The sequence below is a fragment of the Paroedura picta genome, chromosome 3 (genome assembly GCF_049243985.1).
Source record: "Paroedura picta isolate Pp20150507F chromosome 3, Ppicta_v3.0, whole genome shotgun sequence".
Lineage (NCBI taxonomy): Eukaryota > Metazoa > Chordata > Lepidosauria > Squamata > Gekkonidae > Paroedura > Paroedura picta.
The window spans coordinates 117,719,273-117,732,693 of record NC_135371.1 but is presented as its reverse complement, the minus strand read 5'-3'; the positions used below and the strand labels follow the sequence as shown (position 1 = coordinate 117,732,693).

At 43.5% G+C, this 13,421-nt stretch overlaps 1 long non-coding RNA gene across 1 annotated transcript; it reads right to left on the bottom strand.

Moving 5' to 3' along the window:
- Window positions 1-3,489: 3,489 nt before the first annotated feature.
- On the bottom strand, window positions 3,490-10,226 carry LOC143831298 (uncharacterized). The gene is made up of 3 exons (XR_013228804.1): window positions 10,177-10,226; window positions 8,551-8,630; window positions 3,490-3,605 (listed from the first exon to the last, which is right to left on the bottom strand). It is a non-coding gene; the product is annotated as an uncharacterized LOC143831298 (long non-coding RNA).
- Window positions 10,227-13,421: the final 3,195 nt, after the last annotated feature.

Here is a 13,421-nt window from a genome sequence, read left to right as displayed (position 1 = left end):
GGTGGCAATAGCACCACAGTGCCCCTGGCTGGGATGGTGGGGGCCCGTGGACTGGAAGTGAAGTCTGGACTGGGCCCGCCTAGCAGGGCTCTGCTCAATTATTATAACAGTGAAAGTTGTTACAGATGTTCACCCTGTGTTCCATTGTAACATGCTGCGTCAAGCTCCTGGACTGGATAAGTGGCATTCTGGTCCTATTCTGGTGTATGTGGGACCAGCCAGGGACCAGTCAAGTGGACACACTCCCCTTTCTACTGTCCTTGACATCATCAGTATCTTTTTTCAGTCCAGAGTGCTCATCGAAGCGCAGAAGGTGGGGGGGGGGGGAGGGTCAACTTCTCTAAACCCTGCTGGAGTGCCCAGCTCATGGCCTGCTGTCAAAGTAGATGGAGGCCAGATGAGGGCAATTCAGTGGGTTGACGACTGAGGCCTCAACAGGGGCCACTCAGCTGGGTAAGGGAAGTTGCACTTAAGCAAGCCAGGGACTGCACTTGATCATGGGTGCAACCTGAGTGTTCAATCTAACTCCGGTTCCTGTCTTACCCACACTTCAGTGAAACTCTGCCCATTTGCTCATCAGTTTCCTGACCACTGTTTTGGCTCCTGGATCTCGGCTTCTGATACTCAAACTTTAACGTGGCTCCTGACTAAACTCTTTCAGTTTTCAACTCCAGCTTGTGCCACAATTATCCTCTCAGCTCACCCTCCAGTCTCTGACTTGCTCGGTTGGTACTAAGACATGGGCTGGATTGGCATTGGCATTTGGAACGTGATCTAGTCTCAGCTTCCCGGCTGAGGGTGTCAGAAGTTGGACTCTCCCCTGGGTGTGCCCAGGTAAGGCAGGACATTCTGTCCTCAACAGGGCTGCATACACAATGCATTTCATCGTTAACAGGGTGTGTATGTGGGTGCATGCTTAATAGCATTACAATACACTTGCACTGTAAACAAAAAACAAAAAAAATGGAGGCTTGCTTTGTAATGGGGAAAGTCTAGTGAGTTTCCATTTTTATTCCTGCCATTGGTAGTTCCTTCATAGCATCCATTTCAAGGTCCACTATAACGGAAACATTTTCACCAATATGTTCCTTTTTGTTTGTGTGTTTTTCACATAAACAATAAACGCAACATTCATAGGAGTGGAACCTATTGGCGTCTCCCCCACCCTAACAGGCAGCTCATTAGTTCCCCAAGAATCTCCAAGCCAGCATTTTCTTCCACAAAATGCCTACAGGGACAGCTCACCATGCTTGGCAATAAGGAGGCAGGCAGGCAGGGTCAGCAGATTCCCTTGCAAGGAGAGTAGCTAGCCCAGGTGCTGGTCAGCATATGGAGAAAAGGTGTCCTTCTCTCAGACTTCCATGAGCTAGCAGTTAACCAGCTTGGAGGGAGGAAAGGGACCTGCCGGGGTCCTGAGATGGGGCATTGTAAAAAAATAACACCCATGCAATGTCTGCTTTGGAAAGTGGGCTATATGTGGAAGAAGTCCAGATGCCCATGGATTACAATTCCCATGAACCCCTGCCACCTGGAGCTCATGGGAATTGTAGTCTGTGAACATCTAGAAAGCCACAAATTGGCCATTCCTGCTATATACCCAAGCGAGCCAGCTTGGTGTAGTGCAGTGGTTCTCAACCTGGGGGTCAGGACCCCTTTGGGGTTGCAGCAGGGCAAGCAGCTTGACTGGGGGGGGCATCATCCACACAACAGCCTTGTGGGGTAGATCGAGATAGAACGTTCATCTTTCTAGAGCAGCGGAAAAGAGTGAGATCGGCATGGTGGGACAAGAGACAGAACTTAACTGAGAAACCCCAGGAAAAAAAACAATTCATATACAATCATGAACAATGGATCTTCACAATATTGGTCAGTTTCGGTTTAATTTCTGTGAAAGAACACTTGCATAATTTCATGACTGTTTATAGACTGTTCTATGTATTGTTCTTATGTTATTATGCAAACCGCCCTGAGCCCCCGGGGAGGGCGACAGACGGACGGACGGACAGACGGACAGACGGACAGATGGACAGACAGATAGATAGATGGGGTCATCACAACAGGAGGAACTAGATTAAAAGGTCATGGTAAAGCTGTTCTGATAAAGCTGTTCTGACTGAGCAGTAATATCAGGACTCCCTCAGCCTCACCCACCTCACAGGATGTCTGTTGTGGGGAGAGGAAAGGGAAGGTGAATGTAGGCCACTCTTAGACTCCTTCAGGTAGAGAAAAGTGGCATCTAAGAACCAACTCTTCTTCTACAACAGGCACCTTGTGAGGTAGGTGGGGCTGAGAGAGCCCTGATGTTACTGATCAGCACTATCAAGGCTGTGACCAGCCCAAGGTAACCCCGCTGGCTGCATGTGGAGGAGGAGCCGGGAATCAAACGTGCTCACCAGATTAGAAACTGCCATTCTTAACCACTACACCACACTGGCAGGAAGTGCGGTGAACACTGGTCACTAATGACCGTCAAAATGTTGGCATGGTGGGAAAACCTATTCAAATTTGGGAATTCCCCACTTAGGAACAGCGAGTCAAGATCCAAGGGGGGAGGAGATCTTCACTGTAAGGGAACATTTCGAAAACATGGGGTAACTAGTTGTAAAATTTGGATCTACTCATAAGGAGGCAGGTATTTATTTATTTGGATTTTTATACTGCCCTTTCATACGGCTCTGGGCAAAACTTTTTTTTGTTTTGTACAAAACTTTTTGCATTTTTTATATCATAAAGAACCCCAATATGGGGGCTTGCTTTATTGTGGAAATGGTCTGGGTTATCTTTGGCCAGCTACACACTGTCAACCCTATGTACCTCACAGCATCGTTGTGAGCATAAAATTGAAGAGCTGAGCAATATAAAGCACTTTGGGTCCATGCTGGGGGGAAAGGCAGGTGGGTATACAAAAAATAAATAACTACCTGACTCAATAATACCTGTATGCTTCCAGAATGGGACAGATAGTGGCTAAGTGATTTTTAACAAATCCTAGCAGCTCTAATCACAAAAATCTCAGTGCCTCATTTGGTTTGGTTGTGGATCTGTGGTATCACAAACAACAGGGCATGTCAGCTTTGCTTCAACTTAAGAAGGGTTTTTAATTTAGCTCTCTGGCCTCTCTCCAGCTGGGCCTTCTTTCAGCCGGCCTCTCAATCAGCATGCTCAACTACTAGCTTCCATACAGGAGCCCTGCAGGGCAAAAACTAAAGCACCTAAAAAGCAGAAACTAGCCCTTAGAGGCTGTTTGTATACATTACAACATTCTCCCCGTATTATGTTTAAACTAAACTCCCAACCCACAATATTTTGATATTAATACGTAGAGCTTGGAGAACTTTATACTACATAATCTTTAAAATGAGTAGGAATAAATTGTTGACACGTAGAATGACATACTGGCAGTTCTGCAGTTGGTGTTTTCAATACATCTGTAGTAGTGGTGATCAGAGTTCTAATTTTGAACAACAGGAGACACTGTTACGTACAACTTCTCCGGGCTAGTGCCTATGCTCCCAGGCAGATGTATAGTCGGACTTCCTAAGTCTGAAAGGGATCCCGGACAATTTGAGCTGATGGCTTGCTTCTGGAGACAATGCTAGGTGCAGCTGGAGACAAGACAACATGCCGTCTCAATTTATTCAAATGTCTTCACAGAATCTTTCCATCTTGTTAGCTGACAGAATAAGACAGAAGCAGGTATCCACAAAGGACCCAAGCCAAAGTTTTTAACATAGACTGTAGCTCCAATCATTAAAAAAACAACATTATTTTGCTTGTCATCATGTTACCATTTCTCTCACTGTTGTTTATGACACACACGTCCTGTCAAGTATGGTTGTAAAAATTGAATCTGGACCTCAATATCCTGACCATTAATATTTCAGCTAGAGATAAACATGTGGTAGAATACAACAATTCTTTAATTCAGACTTTCACCTGGTATTTGGGAGATACCTTCTTTAAAAGACTGTGTTGCATGTTCTGCTTGGCCATTTGATGCCAGGTCATATGGTGCATAGATAACATGTTAAATGTTATTCTGTTCCATAAACTATTTGAACAGTATTTTAAGTGAGAAGGGGCTTTTCTGTGGCCTCCCTGTCAGCCAACTGTTTGGCAGAAGGGGAAAGCTTCCCCTCCCCCTCAAAAAGAAAGCACAAGTACCCCCACATACTTCTCTGTGTTGCTCTCAGAAACTCCTCCCTTGCCTCAGTCAGGGGCTGTCAGAGGCTCCTTCACAGCAAGCCTGAAAGGGGGATGGGAGGGAGCCATCTCATCAGCCACCTGCCAGCTCTATCAGTGGTCTGAGGCAAAGTGAGCGGAGTTGTTGAACGTGACAGAGGCAAGAGATGCAGCCTGATTGGGCTGGTTGGACTGTTGGGAGCAGGTGCCAGTGGGGCCAGGCCAGGCCAATCCAAACGTGTGCAGGACGCAGACAGGGCGCGGACAGTCTCCGCCCAAAAGGACTTTTCACAAATATATAATAGAGCAAAGTTATATAATAGAGCAAAGAGTTAAAGATAGGCTTTCAAAGTGACAGCCCATCTCTGGATCCTTGGTGAAGCCATTTGTAGTGCCACTTTCATTTCATTTTCTTAAATAAAGAAATCGGTGTTTTGTGGTCGGTGCAAATTGTAAAATTCTACCCATAAATATATTTATGGGATTTTTGAACTACAAACATAATAGCTAATCCTTCCAGCTATGAATAATTACATAGCTCAGGGAGAAGGGTTTGTAACACAAATCCTATGGGTTTCTCCACCCAATGATCCAGAACCATCCCAATTCCATATGGGAAACCATCACGTCAAAACCAAGGCTTTATGATAATGAGCCAGCACATCTGCAGCCTGCAGGAGCTGTTTCCAGCTCTCAAAGACTTGTTCCTAAGGAGCCATCTAATGCCACTTGACTCTTTTGTTAAGCAAGTTGTAAAGAGAAATTTTGACGTTAGGCAAAAACTCTAACGATTAAGCAATCCTAAATATGTTTTCACCTCAGAAATGTTCTTTAGTCCGGGAGCTTTTCAAATTGCTTGGATTTTATCCATCATGGATTTTATCCATCCAGCCCTTGAGCATCCACTTTATATCCTGAACAGATCACCTTTGGCTTAAAAAAGAACACTTGTTTTTCTCTAGGTGAAATCCTTCCTTCAGTCTGTTTAAAACTTCAGCCAAATTTAATAAATGTCCATGTGTTGAAGTTCCCATGACTAATGTGTCAACCAATAAACAATTATATGAGGAATTCCTTAAAGCAAACTTTCCAGATCACTGAGGCAGAAAAAATGCCAAAAGATAAATGATGACACCTGACCAGACATTTGTGCATGTAACATAGTCTTCATCTAGCACATCGTTGATAGACATGACTCATTTCTAATTTTGTAAACAGCCAACCTCCTGCTAATTCTACAAAAATATATTCTCTATTAGGGATAGGGTATTGTTCCAGCTGTGCTACCCTGTTGACAGAATTCGTAATCGCCACAGACTAACTGATCCCTTAACATCTGTGTCAATGAAGCACCATAACTGCAGTTCTGAGAGAACTTCCTCAGTTCAGCTATGAACTTCCCTATAGACTCCCCATGCTTTTTGGATTGTGAATTAAATTTTAAAGGCTCCACTGTCTCACTAGGAGAAGGGTTAAAGTGGTTCTGCAACAGATTTACTAACTCTCCAAAAGTACTACCACTGTTTTTTCAGGCAGTAAGAGATTTCTCATTAAACTATAAATGGAAGTTCCCACACTGCTGAGCAGAACTGCTCTCCTTTTATCCTCATCTGTGACATCATTTGCAGTGAAAAAATAAGTGACAATTTCACAGTATTCCTCCCAAGTTTGTTGCTGCTGATCAAATTGCGAAAAAGTCCCCACAGTGGCAGCCATTTTCTCCCAGCTGCAGGAATTCTCACAAAGCAAAAGCACACCCTTCTGTGGTTGCTCGTTTGCCAGGATGCCTTCAGTTTATCCTCATGGCTATATGCAGTATCGTGAACAACAGAACCCAACAGCTTTGCTTCAATTTAAGAAGGGTTTCTTATTTGGCTCTCTGGCTGGGCCTTCTTTCAGCCAACCTCTCAGCTTGCTAAGCCACTCACTTCCATACAGGAGCCCTGTGGGGCCAAAACTAAAGGACACAAAAAGCAGAAACTTGCCCCCAGAGGCAACAACCCAATCCACCTAGAATAGCTAAGGATTGTGAGATTTATGGTGCTGTCCTTCAGAATGGGAAGGAAGGCACCTCATGGTGCTGCAAAACAGGCCCTCTTGTGGACTGTGATTTTTAAAAAGGCCCATGTGCATTGCAAAAAACAAGAAGGCTGAAACACAGCTGTAATTCCATCTTCCTGCACTGATCAGTTCAGAAAGCTGGTGCCCACACTGCCTTTGCATTTTTCACATAGGCACGCTAATACCAGGAGAAAGGCTGAGAAGTACTTTCACTCACAAGACCGAATGCCTTTCAGGTTAATCAGAATCAACCTGAGACCACAAAGAGCCATCTAGTCCAGCCCCCCCCATCATCTCAGAGACTTAACCATCATTCACTCCTGACAGATGCTCATCCAATCTACTCCTATCAGATAGTTATCAAGACAAGAAACACAATCTTTGCAACAGCCCCCAAAGTTTCCGGCTCTTAGGAAATAGTAACAGTAAAACATAGTTCTTAGAATCATAAAAGCATAGAGTTGGAAGGGACCTCATGGGTCATCTAGTCCAACCCCCTGCACTATGCAGAACACTCACAACTCTATCACTCATCCACTGTAACTAGCCACCCCCTTAAGCTTTCACGGAATCAGCCTCTCTGTCAGATGCCTATGTTTAGCGCTTCTTGCTAACCTAAGCTCATATTGAGCTTTAGCTTTCCTAACACTGTCCGTACAATTATTGGTCATTTGTTTATACTCATCCTTGGTAATTAGGCCTTCCTTGCATCTCTTAAATGACTCTTTTTTATTCCTCAAATCATTTGACACCTGTTTATGGAGCCACCTTGGCTTCCTTAGGCTCCTTCCATCCTTCCTTCTCAAGGGAATGGTTTGTGACTGAGCTTTCAGTATTTCATTTTTAAGAAATACCCAGCCCTCTTGGACTCCCATCTCTTTTAAGTCTTTTTGACCACGGGACTCTACGCAACATACCTTTAAGTCTGTTAAAATCAGCTTTCCTGAAATCCAGTCTATACATCCTTCTACATAAAGGTCTTCTCTTTCCCACAATTGAAAATTCCAAAAGCACATGGTCACTACTACTAAGTGTGTTCACTACTCCCACCTCATCTACCAGTTCTTCCCTATTGATGAGAATCAAGTCTAAAATAGCAGAGCCCCTGGTTCCCCTCTCTACTTTCTGGGAAATGAAGCTGTTGGCAAGACAAATTAAGAATTTAACGGAGTTTGTATTTTGGTCTTCCAACAGATATCTGGGTAATTGAAGTCACCCATGACCACTGTTTTCCCCTTTGTTGAAAATTGTGTAATTTGGTCTAGGAGTATCTCATTCAAGTCCTCTGACTGGCTTGGTGGTCTATAGCAGACCCCCACAATAATACCACTCTCATTTCTTACTCCTTTTATATTTACCCAAATACATTAAACTGAACTTTCATGCTCAGCTACCTGTATTTCTTCACAAGTATATTCTTAACATATATTGCTACACCTCCCCCTTCTTTTCTTGTCTGTCCCTTTTGAATAGATTGTACCCCTCGATTCTAGTACAATTGTGAGTATTATCCCACCAAGTTTGTGTGATTCCTATTAGGTCTACTTGTATTAGGACTACTAGTTCCTCCTGCTTGTTTCCCATACTCTGTGCATTGGTATAGAGACATCGTAATCCATTCCTTGTGTGCCCCATGGTTTTGGTTTTTGAACTTCTTTGCAAGTTGGTAGTTCCCTGCTTATGTGTCATTCCCTGTAAATTTGAGATCTTCTCATTTTCGGATCTTGCCATCATACCAAGTTCTGAATTTTTGTCTCACTTCCCCTTTGGATCTCGTTTAAAGCCCTCTTCACCAGGTTCACAAGGGTTCTCCCAAAAATACTTTTTCCATCCCTTGTGAGGTGCACACCATCTCCTGATAATAGCCCCTCATATTGACATCAGAGAGCATGATCCATGATCTATACCTTTTAATTCCTTGACAACGTATGTTCTGGATGTCAGGTTCCCTTCCCAGATCCCAAGTACAAAAGATCTCATTATTCAAGCAGAAGAATGGGTCTGAATACTGGAAAACTGGCACAATCCAGCCCAAAGCTAAGTGCTTGTCAGTCCCATTGATTCCAATAGGACAGGGCGGTATATAAATAAATAAACAAACAAACAAATAAATAAATAAATAAATAAATGTGAGGCACGTTGCTTAACTCCTTGTTCATTAGAATCAATAGGAACTCAGAAGTACTTAAAGTTGGTGGTACTGGAGGAAGCTCTCTGAAGGTAAGAAACAGAGCCTGCTTTTAGCGTTATTTCTTTTGAATGATTTTAATAATGGCATTTATTTGGTGGTACTCAGTCGATACTCACTTAGCATGGTGGGATTTAGCAACCTCTCTATCTCTTTCTAGCTCAGCAGGAAGTCACACTCTGGACCAACAATATTATACCTATAAGCAAAATAGTAACATGTCTTTAAATACTGTTGTGTATAGTGTTTGCAGCATATTCCTGTGTAAGTGTGAACCAGAGAGAGAGAGAGAGAGAGAGAGATGCCTTCGGCCAATCAGATTAGCTCCTGTGTATGTCTTTTCTGCTTGGCAGTCTACTCTCATTGTGAGAGACCTGCCCGCCCTCAGTCTCTTCTCATCCACTGGTTATTGAGCTGACAGGCAGCATGGCGGGGTTCACTCTCTCGCTCTCTTTCCACCCAGGCTCAAAGCTATTTGAGACAGAGATTGTCTCTCACCTTTTGTCAGAAGTGCCTGGCAGAAACGGTGTGTTGACCTCATTTGGGGAATATCAGCATTACTAAGGACAGAGGATCACACACTAAATATGAAAGAACAGTGTGATGTGGGTACAGAAAAGCAGATGCTCTCCTGGCTTACCTAGTAAAGCATCATACCCAGGACTCAGGATACATTTCTTCTACTGTCCCCCATTGTAGGTTTTTTGTACTACAGTTTAAGAAATGCATTGATCATTTGGATGAGCTTAGCAAAGAGGCTTATGGCTATCTACACACACACACTTGAAGTTTTGAACAAAATCATCCATTGCAACAAGTCAGAGCCAATAAATGCTGGTTTTCCTCAGCTCTTGTTGCACCTTTTCCTACAAGGACTCTATTCTGGGCTGCTGCTTCCCCTTCCCAGCTTGGTGTAGTGGTTAAACTCTATTATTTAGAACTGGGAGACCTAGATCTAGATCTGGGAGACCCAAGGTGATATTAATCCAGCCTTTTCCAACCCCTTGACCATTTTTCAGACTTCAAGGATCCCTGGAACCAGGCCGGTAGTGATGTTAGCTGGCATTCAGGCTTAGAATCATAGAATCATAGAATCATAGAGTTGGAAGGGGCCATACAGGCCATCTAGTCCAACCCTCTGCTCAACACAGGATCAGCCTAAAGCATCCAAGAAAAGTGTGTATCCAGCCTTTGCTTGAAGACTGCCAGTGAGGGGGAGCTCACCACCTCCTTAGAGAGCCTATTCCACTGCTGAACTACTCTGAATTATTCCACTGCTGAACTACTCTGAATTTTTGGAGAGAAAAGACAGAAAAAGTTTAAGCTATTCTACCCAGCCCCAAAAGTACAACTTCATTACCCAGTTGGCTTCATCCCCTTTCACAGTACCCACATGAAAATGCCACCCTCAGTTCAACGGTGGTGAATAACATCATTCCATCGTCAGACCACCACGCTCTGAAGGCCCAGCTGAGGATGCCATCCCCTCTCTGGTTGGGTGATGGATGTATTTTAGTCTGCCCACGGAGACTTATGGATTCCGAGAGATTCCTGAATGCTCTGTGGGATGGTGAAAAACTGGCAGTCCCACCTGTCAGCTGCAATCAACAAGATTTCCCCTAAGCGCTCTCTCCGCCTTTGCCCCAAACAGGCTCCTTGGTATACCCAAAAGATGGGGGTGGGGGAAATAAGGTGGGTGTGGAGGGGGGGAGAATATGAATAATGGAAATGCTGGCCTTATTTACCCTGCTGTTTCCTCAGTCCATTGCTAGGTTGGCATCTAATAGGTAGCGTCTTTGGGGGAATAAAGCATAGAAAAGTCCCAGCCATCAAGGATCACAAAGCAAATGTAGTGATGTCATAGTGATATGCAGCCAATAATATTGGGATGTCTGACAGAAGAACAACAACTAGTAGTAGTATTACTAAAACTACTACAACAACCATGGTGTAATGTTATGTTATAACTACAAATGTAAACTGTGAGCAGGCAAATCCCCATTTTGTGGCATGCCTCTGCAATGAACACACAGGGGGGGTCCTTGGCAAGTTGCTGCCTCTCTTCCTCAGACTCCCTTCTGTGCAATGGACTTATTTTGCAGGGTTGTTGCAAGCAGTGCTTAGATAATATAATGGGAATAATTTAACCACACCAAAGAGCTGTATGAATTTAAAGTATTATTATTATTATTATTACTATTATTATTATTATTATTATTATGCCAAACAGACTCACTTTCTCTACCCTTTCCTTGAACATAATGCATTTCAAAATGTTTCTATTATTTTTCATTGCGCTTCTTTGTATCTACTTCATTTTGTTCAGTGTGACCAGTAGTGGACTTAAAACCACATTTGAAATATTAACAGTACCTGGAGAAGGAGTGCCAATCTCCAGGTATTGGCTGGGGATCTCCTGTTATTACCACCAACCTCCAAGGAGGATGGGTCTCCGTTCACCTGGAGAACATGGCTTTTTTGGAAGGTGGACTCGGTGGCATTATTCCCCGTAGAAGTCCCCCCACTCTCTAAACCCCAGTCTCCCCAGGTTCCACTCCCAAAATTTCCAGGTATTTCCCAACCTGGAGGTGGCAGCCTTAAATTGGAGCTCATTTATAATGCTCAGCTTAGCTGCAAAGTGCCCATTAATGAGAACAAAAATGACATTTGTCTGGGTTTCTTTTGTCACATTCCTGGACTACATATTTAAATGATTATACTTATGCCATTATACTTCCAACAGAGGTCTTAAAACAACAGTAAGGGATAGGGCCAAAGCATAACTTTGAACATAGTACAGTTTTGCAACTTGCGTCCCCTCCATCCTACCTCATGAGTCATAAAAAAGAAAATGTCTATTTTATTTTTGAAATGTCTTAAGGCTATTTCATGGAGATGGGCTTGCACCCTCAATCAGGGATCTTCAGGCCCTTCTGTTAAGATGTATTGTTTCCTCTAACTATTCTTGGACTCTGGTCAGCCTCCCTCGGGGGAAGCTTTAGAAAATGTGCCACAAGGCACTGGCAAACCACCCCGTATTGAGTCTGCCAAGAAAACGCTAGAGGGCGTCACCCCAAGGGTCAGACATGACCTGGTTCTTGCACAGAGGATACCTTTACCTTTAACTTTACTTATTATTAGTAGTAATAATAACAATAACAATCCCATTTCTATGCAAAAGTCCAGGGTGACTTACAGATTAAAACCATAAAATGCACCATCGTCATCAATGATTAAAAACATTAAAATTACAAATCCTAAAATACCATTCACTGCATGCTTCCTTCCTATTCCAAGGATAGAAGAGGGGGCTCATGTGCCCTTCCAGCAATGTTCTTATTGGGTGGGTACTTGGTTAGGGAGGCCAGCAATTTGATGGTCTCTGCCTGCCTCAACCATAAGTCTGGCAGAACAGCTCTGTCTTGCAAGGCTTGCAGAATAACAAGGTCTCGCAGGGCTCTGATATCATTCAGCAGAGCTTCCCACCAGGTCAGAGCTGGGAAGAGCCAGGGCCAGGGCCAGCGCCAGGGCCAGAAAGGGCCTTGCCCTGGTTAAGACACATTTTATTTCTTTAAGGCCAGAGACTCAAAGCCAGGTTTTCTCAACTGAGTTTCATGAAACCCTGGGGTTTCTTGACGGCCCTGGAATGGTTTCCCAAATGGTTGAAGTTAATTAATGTTTAATATATTTTTTAATTTGATAAATATTTATTGAGTGATATGACCATATATGGTCATATTGACCTCCCTCCCCTCCCAAAATTATATAACAGTGTAACTGTTATGTTATACTGTTACCTGGTTATACCAGTTAATAATATGAATGTTATAATAATGGTTCCATGTGAATGAATGAATGAATGAATGAATGAATGAATGAATTAATGAATGAATTAATGAATGAATGAATGAAATGGCCAATGATGGGTCCAGAGGGGGTGGGAAGGGGAGGGGCCCCAAGTAGGCATGTACACAGCTATGCTTCTGAACTATATTCTGCACAATTGTGCCACCTCTGAGGTTTCTTGAATCCTGAAGAATGTTTCAGGGGTTTCTCAATAGTAATAAAGTTGAGAAAGGCTGTTCTAATCAGATATTGGTCGCTACACTGTAACACTTTCAGAAGGAAATAGTGGGAGAGATGGTCCTATAGTCCATTTAGGACTTTAAAGGCTATAACCAAAACCTTGAATCTGATCCAGTCCCCCAACTGGAGCCAATGCAGCTGGGAGAGCACTAGTTGGATATGTGCTCTCTATGGAGTTCCAGTTAGGACCCAATCCACTGTGTTTTGGAGCAGCCAGAGTTTCCAGAGCAGTCTCAAGTGTAATTCTGCATAGAGTAAGTTAAAGAAATCTAGTCTGGAGGCGATTGTTGCATGGATCACTATAGCTAAGCTGGGTGCCGACAGGTAAGGTGCCAGCTGCCATGTTTGACAAGCATGATGGAATATCCAGTGCGCAATGTCTGTAACCTAGGCTATCAAAAGGGAGATGTCCAGAATCACACCCAGGCTCCTGGTGGTCTCCACAGTTGTAAATTAGATCCCTTCGACATCTGGGAATAGCACTGACTCACCTGGGACCCACCAACCCATTCAAAATCAATTTGTGCCCACATTCCTGGGTTCCTGTGACCATGACATTTATAGTGCTTGGGGAAGGACCTGTATGGGAGATGGAGTGCTAAGGTATTGATTCTCTAGAACAAAGTTTGAGTCCCACCTATGACTCCTTGGGTTTCTTTTCATCTATTCGGTTCCCCTCTTCCCCACCCTTTTTGTATTCATACATTTGCTTTCCTTATCAGCGTAAAATACTTTACAGCAATCGGTTTATACTCCTAAATTTCCATTTATTGTCCATTTCCACATTTAGTCCCATCTCCATGTAGTGAGGATGGAGGGTATGCATGCACTTTGTATGAAATGCCTTGACAAAGGTTGCAGATGCCATCTGTTTGTTCACACAAGGCTAATTGTTAAGAAGCCG